Here is an 8,155-nt window from a genome sequence, read left to right on the forward strand (position 1 = left end):
ATGTTTTCTACTGCCATATGCGTGTGTATATGTGACTATGTAACTACTTCGGCTGATGACTACATGTCTGTGTGTGAGATGAAATATCTCTTCGTCGCCTTCAACATAAGAGTGGCTGCTTTATTGTTGTTGTGCATTTATTTAGTAGCAGCTTAGTGATGCTAATATTCGTCACAATATCTTATACATCCAATTATTTGGATATTGCGAATGGGATAAAATTATTGTTCACCCCCATTCATGAAAGGCACAGACGAAGACAGACCCGACGTTACTTGTTCGAAATATTTTGAGTACATCTTCACTTAGCAACAGTTCTCTAAACGACTACTTCATTTGTATTTAGCTGCAATTCTCAATTGTATTATGTAAGATTATACTCATCTCACATCACATCCTTGCAGATTCTAACTGCCGAATTTTAGTTTTCTATCTTTAAGAAATTTGAACGCCATGTATAGATCGACATGCATACATACGGAGTAGAATCCCTCGAGAATAATTATCGGCACCACAACATGCCTTTTGCAAGGGCAGGTCTACTGAAATAGCCCTCCATTCGGTTGTTAAACTGATAGAAAGATCACTCGAGCGCAGAGTTCGTTCTGGGTGCATTTCTTAAGATCAAAGAGACTTTCATTAATGTACTACCGTCTGATCTCAAGAGAGCGTTAATATAAACGACTTTTGGGCGGCAAGGTTATCACAGCGGAGTGGCAAGGTTTAGTGACCTTGAAGTCGTACGCCGCAGTGGCTTGTTCTGTCTCCCATCTTAGGAGTCGTGGCCGTGTATGAACTGCTCCAATACCGCGAATGTAGAGGCGGGAGGCTGGGTATGGTGGCTAGGTGGTCGGGGTGCTGAGGACTAGCTGGAAACCCTAATAAAACTAAGCTAGTTATATTTACAATGTACCTGGTTTCAGACCACACACCAATGGCGGAGTGACACTGGTACTACACATTTCCTGGTGGCTGACATTAAGTTCGGGGTTCGCCACATATTTATCAGTATAGGAATATGCGGACTCTTTTTGGATGACTGAGAAAATTTGTATGCTCTATTTGTTCAATCATCTGGGAGTTGGCCTCTTCACTGAGATGTCTGTTTGGTTTCTCAGGTTTCTGAGTAGTTAAAAGAAACATTCTGCTCAAAATTTCGTTTCTCACCGTAATGGGGAGTATTCTCGACTCAATGTGTCAATGGCGATAAGAAGACATCCCGAAGTAGTTCTGTTTGTTTTGTTTTAACAGGCCTGTAGTTTCTTCCAGTGTTGTTGTTGTTGTTGTAGCAATGCTCGGCCCACCTAATAGCCGCGACCGATCACAAATTGTCATCAATATCCTCTAACGGGAGTCCAAGGAAACTTGCCGTTTCAACAGGGGTGGACCATAAGGAAAGGGGTGTTAGAGGCGTTGGTTCCACATTACAATTAAAGAGATGGTTGGTGTCATGTGGGGACACATTGCAAGCGGGGCATACATTTTGTATGTCGGGGTTGATTCTGGATAGGTAAGAGTTTAACCTCTTACAGTATCCAGAACGAAGTTGAGCAAGAGTGACACGCGTTTCCCTGGGGAGTATGCGTTCCTCTTCCGCGAGTTTTGGATAATTTTCTTTAAGTACTGGATTCACCGGGCAATTCCCGGCATAAAAGTCCGACGCCTGTTTATGGAATTCACCAAGGACCTGCTTGTGTTTTTTCACTTCATACGGCTAGGTTCTCAGGTGCCGTATTTCCTCAAAATGCTTACGGAGATGACTCCTTAAGCCCCTAGGCGGTGCTGGTTCATCAAGCAGATGTCTGTTGGGATGCCCAGGTTTCTGGGTATTCAACAGGAACTGTTTGGTCAGCATATCATTTCTCTCCCTGATGGGGAGTATTCTCGCCTCATTATGCAGATGGTGTTCTGGGGACATAAGAAGACAGTCCGTGGCGATTCTGAGAGCAGTATTTTGGCAGGCCTGAAGTTTCTTCCAGTGGGTAATTTTTAGGCTTGGCGACCATATGGGTGACGCGTAGCACGTAATCGGCTGGCTAATTGCTTTGTATGTAGTCATGAGCGTTTCTTTATCTTTTCCCCAGGTACTGCCAGCGAGGGATTTGAGGATTTTGTTACGGCTCTGAATTCTCGGGACAATTGCGGCTGCGTGCTCACCAAAATGTAGATCCTGATCAAACGTCAAAGATTTTGGGGTGTAGAACAGTCGGTAGCGTAGTGCCATCGACGTGGGGGAAGGCAACACCCTTTCAGGTCTTGCAGTAACGAGCCATGGTTGACCGTATCAAAAGCTTTTGATAGGTCTAGCGCTACGAGTACTGTACTATGGTGGGGGTATTGATTTAAACCGCAATTTATCTGGGTGCTAATGTCATTTAGCGCGGTGGTAGTGCTATGGAGTTTTCTGAAGCCATGCTGATGAGGGGCTAGCTGCAAATTTGCTTGGAAATAAGGGAGCAAAATGGCTTCAAGCGTCTTTGCCACTGGCGATAGGAGAGATATAAAAACAATTTCAACCAATTTTGCTCCGAATGTCTTTCAAAATAAACTTCAAACCAAGGCGAATCTATACTAACTGATGGCAAAGCGAATCCAATCTAATTTACCGTGCAAAAAAATTTCAAGTCAAAAGAAAATTTGCATCGATTTATTGCCTCGTTTAGTTGCTGTACCAAGGCGTTGTATGGAAAATAATCAAGCGGAAGCAATCAGCTCTTGGTTTATCAACACCTGGTACTGAATTCGCCTTAGTTCAAACTTAATTTCAAGGCGAATTCAGTACAAGGTTTTGTTATCCCATCAGCTGATTGATTCTTGATATTTTCCATACAACTCTTTGATTCAGCAATATGTCCGTTAATCCAAATCAATGCAAGTTTTTTTTGACTTGACATTCTCCTGCACGGCGAATTAGGTTGAATTCACTTTGTCATCACATAACTTTGCCAACGGGTTCTGACCTTAGCAAATAAAACACAAAGATGTAAAAGTACAACAAAGTTAGGTATGTATTCACGCAAGGCGAATCTATACTAGGTGGTGGCAAAGCGAAGTCAGCCAATTCGCAGTGCGGAAGAATGTCAAGTCAAAAGAAAATTTTCATGGATTTCGATTAACTGACATATTGTTGTACAAGGCGTTGTGTGGAAATAATCAAGAAGAAGCAATCAGCTGTTGGGATAACAACACCTGGTACTGAATTCGCCTTGGTATTCACGTCATTATTTTCACTTGACATTGTGAGTAGTTCCAAACATTCGGGAAACTTAAAAAAAAAGATAAATATGCCAGTGAATGTATTTCTTTTCAGTTTCTCTTAAGCAAACATAATAGTTGAATATTCAATTATTATAAGCCGGTGTTAAGCTCATGAATTCTTAAATATTAAGTATAAAGTTGAACACATCATTAAACAAACAAACAAATAAATAAATGTAAGGCACGATAACCTCCGAAGGGATTTAAATCCGAGCTTCTCTACCAATTTGCGTCGTGCTCCTTTTAATTGAGGGATGGTACCTACTTGTCTTATGCCAACTCCGGACGGCATCTGCAAAGCAGATGAGTGTTCACTGAAAGCTTTTTAAGGCAAAATACACTTGGAATGCTTGCTCGAGGGTTTGGAGGGTTGGAACCCCTCCAAAAATTTTTAATTTACCCCAAACAAAAGATTTTTTAATGCCTCAAATTGTTATTTTGTTCACAATTGAACATATCTATATTTAAATTTCTTATCTTCTTCAAACCATGACGCAAACTTTCCAAGAAAATTAAATTTGGTATAATTCACTTAAATCCATCTCATACAAAGTTTGCTAAAAAGAATCGAACTTTACTGCAGCATTCATCATACAATCCCTCGTCTCTATTTACTCCTTCCCTAAAACAGTACACACATGGTCTGAAACGGCTTTTAGCCACGTTCTGCAACCCACACCTCATACAACTCCCCCTTTGCGATCGTCATTATATCAAAAGGAGGACCTGCGGGGATGAAGAATTATTTGAGTTATATGCAATAATATTGAATTATTGTAGAAATTTAAAAATTATTGTGGTACAGCGTGGTTCAAACTTTTGGCAGGCTTTTCTTTTCACCGTTTTATATATATTTTAGCACAAAAATAATACACATTAAAAACTCATAATTTCGTAAAAAATACTCAACCAAAAACTTTTGAACACTTGCAAAATGATATAATAACGTGTAGATTTTAAATAACCAAAAAATATTTTAGCTTTTGTTTCACCACAAAGATTTATTTAATTTTAGGCCACGCGTTATTTCACTTCTGTAAATTGTGCTACTTATCGCGTCATCAACAACTCACAGTTTAACAGCAGATTATTCAATGAAGAACAATAATTATAAGAAATGACAATTACCGTTATATACTGTGGACATTTTAAAAGCAAACTGCATTCAAATTAAAAAAAAATGACTTGAAAATTTTTAATTTTTCGCGTCCAAACCAAGCAAAAATGCCACTGTGCGGCGGCCGCCGTTTTGCTGTTTTATTTGCATTATGAAGATAATACATTGAACTAATAAAACAACCTATTTTAAGGTATACAAATTTAATGAACGTATTTCAAGGCTAATTGAAATGAGTGATCCAAAACTCCTTCTGTCATATGGGAGCATTCATTCACTTCAGTGAGTGACAGTAAACCTGAATGCGTTTATGAAATTTTTGGCATTGTATAGTGGTGATTTCGAATGTGAGTGACTGCGACGCAAAGTGTAACGGCGTCATACATAATCTGGCTTTAAGTAAACTAATTCAAAATTCAAGCCATCGATCGACTGATCTAGTGTTAACAGAAGCTAGATCAAAGTTATACACACTGGAGGAAGTTGCAGGCGTGCAAAATCACCGCTACATGGTATCCAGTATGCCGTCTAAACACCAATTCGAAATTTTCAAAAAATAAACGTTTGAAAAGCTTTTTGGGTCAAATTTGACCCCTGTAATAAATTTATTTTATAAAACTATGTAGTTAAATATACAACAATGTTTTGTTACCGACTTTAAAGAAAATGGAAATTTGTCCAAAAAACTGAAGAGAAGGGAATTTTATCCAAAAAAGAAATAGAATAATAATTGGTTAAAAATGGATCAAATATGACGAAAAGCCAAATTATTTTTTTGAGTATAAAGCTCGAAATACCTTTAACATGAGTTCGATATCACAAGGTGCTTAAATAAAATAAATATACAGACCAATTCTAAATATTCTCGCGGAATTGTGTTCTCGCGGATTTTTTTATTCCCGCGGAAAAATTTCTCCAATTCTTTTCTCCTAGGGAGAAGAATAATTGGGGAATAGGAATTTCGAATTTTCGAAGTCAGCTGTTTAGTCAATTGAAATTTCGTTGCGCATTTCTTATTTTGTTTAAAAAATTGTAAAGTTTAATTATTGTTGCCAATTTGTTTGAAATTAAGAAATAAGGTATAAACAATGCTCATTATTGCATTTCATGTGGTATTCACTGAAATGAGTGATGAATTGGTGCCACAGCAACATCAACAGAGGAGCATAAGAAGAAGACCGGCGGGATAACACAAATCCGCCGGAGTTGCCTGCATTCATTCTGCAAAACAATTTTCTGGCGGCCAAGTCGAGTTGAGTTCCCCTTTCGCCATATGCCAAAATCTATTTAAGCCTTCTTAAAAAATCCTTGCCCAATTTCTGGATGGCTGCATCAAATATGCGAAGATCTCTTCCGTTGCTTATGATATACTTTTCGACTTAAAATAAAGAATATTGTGGTTGTTGTTGTATTAACAGTGAGAATATTGTGGTAGAATGTAAATACATATTTTAGCACAAATTTGTACAAATAAGTGTTCTTTCTTAAAATAACCAATTTCCTTTAACTATTTTGATGCATTCCCTTTAATTTAACTAGTGAAAAAACTCCTATGAAATGGCAGAGAAATCTCCCTCTCCCTCACATTCATAATACCTACTTTTCTCCCATAACCGGTTTCCGCTTTTTCGAACATTGTTCAGAATAGGAGGAAAGGGAGAAGTGAAAAAACTCACAAGGAGTTTTTATTTAGAATACGAGGAATGGGAGAAGAAAAAAAATTTGCACGGAATTTTCGTTTAGAATTGGGCTGATAATATCAAAAATATTAACCGCGAACTTTTCCGAAAAGAAAAAACATATTCTTACTAAAATGGGTCAAATTTGACCAACTGGCCTTTCGATGGTTAAATAGTGAAGCGCAACTGCTCAATGCCGAAAGGAAGCAAGCGCTATAATGAGATCCAGAAAAAATATAACCCAGGTATTGACCATGACCAGGGTTGGGCCTGTAAACTGTTTACATTGTTTACAGCAATTATTTACATTTAAACAATTCGTCTTTTTGCTTTTTTTATGAGTCAGAAACAATCTACTACTAATTAAGCATTTTCACTATTTTTCAAACAGTTTTCCAAGCTTGTAAAAAAATAATAAAAAATACGCTTTAATATTTAGTATTTTAATATTATTTATTCATTTTCCCTGTCCGATTCTTCATTGTTTTGGTCAATTTTCATTTTATAATAAATAAAAAAGTAACTTTTTGGACCTTTCAAATCGATCTGTTTGACTTGATAGTTTACAATGTAAATGTTTACAATTGTTTACATTATTTACAATTGTTTACAATGAAAGTGTAAACAATCCAAAAAATGGTGTAAACCCGCAACCCTGACCATGACAAATGCTACGTAATTTCGCTTTTCCCTGACCTGGAAAAAACGGCCAAAAATAGAGCCGAATGGGTTCAGTTGCTCACGAATGAAGCCCGACACCGCTGTGATTTTCAAATATCTGTAGGATTTAAAATTTCTATATCAATGGTATGATGTAAGTAGTGCAGCCATGCCTAACCTTTTCTAACCTAATTTCTGTTGTCCTTCTACGGGTCTGCATGACTCACTAAAATTAAAGCGTTTGGGCTGTTTTCTAGTTCGGGCTGGTAACACATGTCAAAAACCCTCCTTTTTAGACAACAGTTATTTTAAAATAGAATTGAAAAATTGTTTACTGAGTAACGCAAATCGGTGACAAACATTCTTAAATATAAATGTGCGTCTAACTCAGCTTTTATATCCATGACTTCAATAAGAATATTATAACTTCTGTAGAGTGTTTTGTTGTGTACATACATTAGGGTAGTTCTTTTAGATGAAGTAAATGATTTTTTTTTAGTCCCACCCCTTCATACATTTTTTACAACTTTTTAAAATTTAATCTGCGTTAAAAAAGCGAGCTTTATAGTCTCCCTACACCTCCAACAGAAGTTGCCGCCGATAAAAATAAGACAAATAGTTTGGCGGCCACCGTGGTGTGATGGTAGCGTGCTCCGCCTATCACACCGTATGCCCTGGGTTCAACTCCCGGGCAAAGCAACATCAAAATTTTAGAAATAAGATTTTTCAATTAGAAGAAAATTTTTCTAAGCGGGGTCGCCCCTCGGCAGTGTCTGGCAAGCGCTCCGATTGTATTTCTGCCTTGAAAAGCTCTCAGTGAAAACTCATCTGCCTTGCAGATGCCGTTCGGAGTCGGCATAAAACATGTAGGTCCCGTCCGGCCAATTTGTAGGGAAAAATCAAGAGGAGCACGACGGAAATTGGAAGAGAAGCTCGGCCTTAGATCTCTTCGGAGGTTATCGCGCCTTACATTTTATTTTTTTAAATAGTTTGGCCAGGGAAGATAGATGCCTATCAAGAAAAAAAACCAGGGGCCGAAAGACATCAAACCTAGGGGCTGCATCTCTTGCTGGGAGGAATCATTCTTAAAAAATTCTAACAACAACAAACCCTGCATATGACAAAGGGTTTTAAGGCCGGAGGCAATTTCTGCAGAATTTATAATAACGACCTGTTGACCGAAGTACAGGGCTTGGTTAGTTTATGCAGGGAAGCACTTCTCATTGCCAGAGGAAATAACAATCAGATATCACAATTACAAAATAAACAAACCTACGGGGAAGGACGGAATACCGACCGATCTGCCCCTACAAGGTGGCGAAGTTTTGATAAAGAGCACCGAAAACTCTTACGCAAAAAAGGCGTTTTTCTGATTTATTGGACTCCAAACCCAAAACCAAAAACAAATTTGCAGTAAATAAAAAAAACAGTCGGTAGTAAA

This window comes from Eurosta solidaginis, chromosome 4 (genome assembly GCF_040869045.1).
Source record: "Eurosta solidaginis isolate ZX-2024a chromosome 4, ASM4086904v1, whole genome shotgun sequence".
Classification (NCBI taxonomy): Eukaryota; Metazoa; Arthropoda; class Insecta; order Diptera; family Tephritidae; genus Eurosta; species Eurosta solidaginis.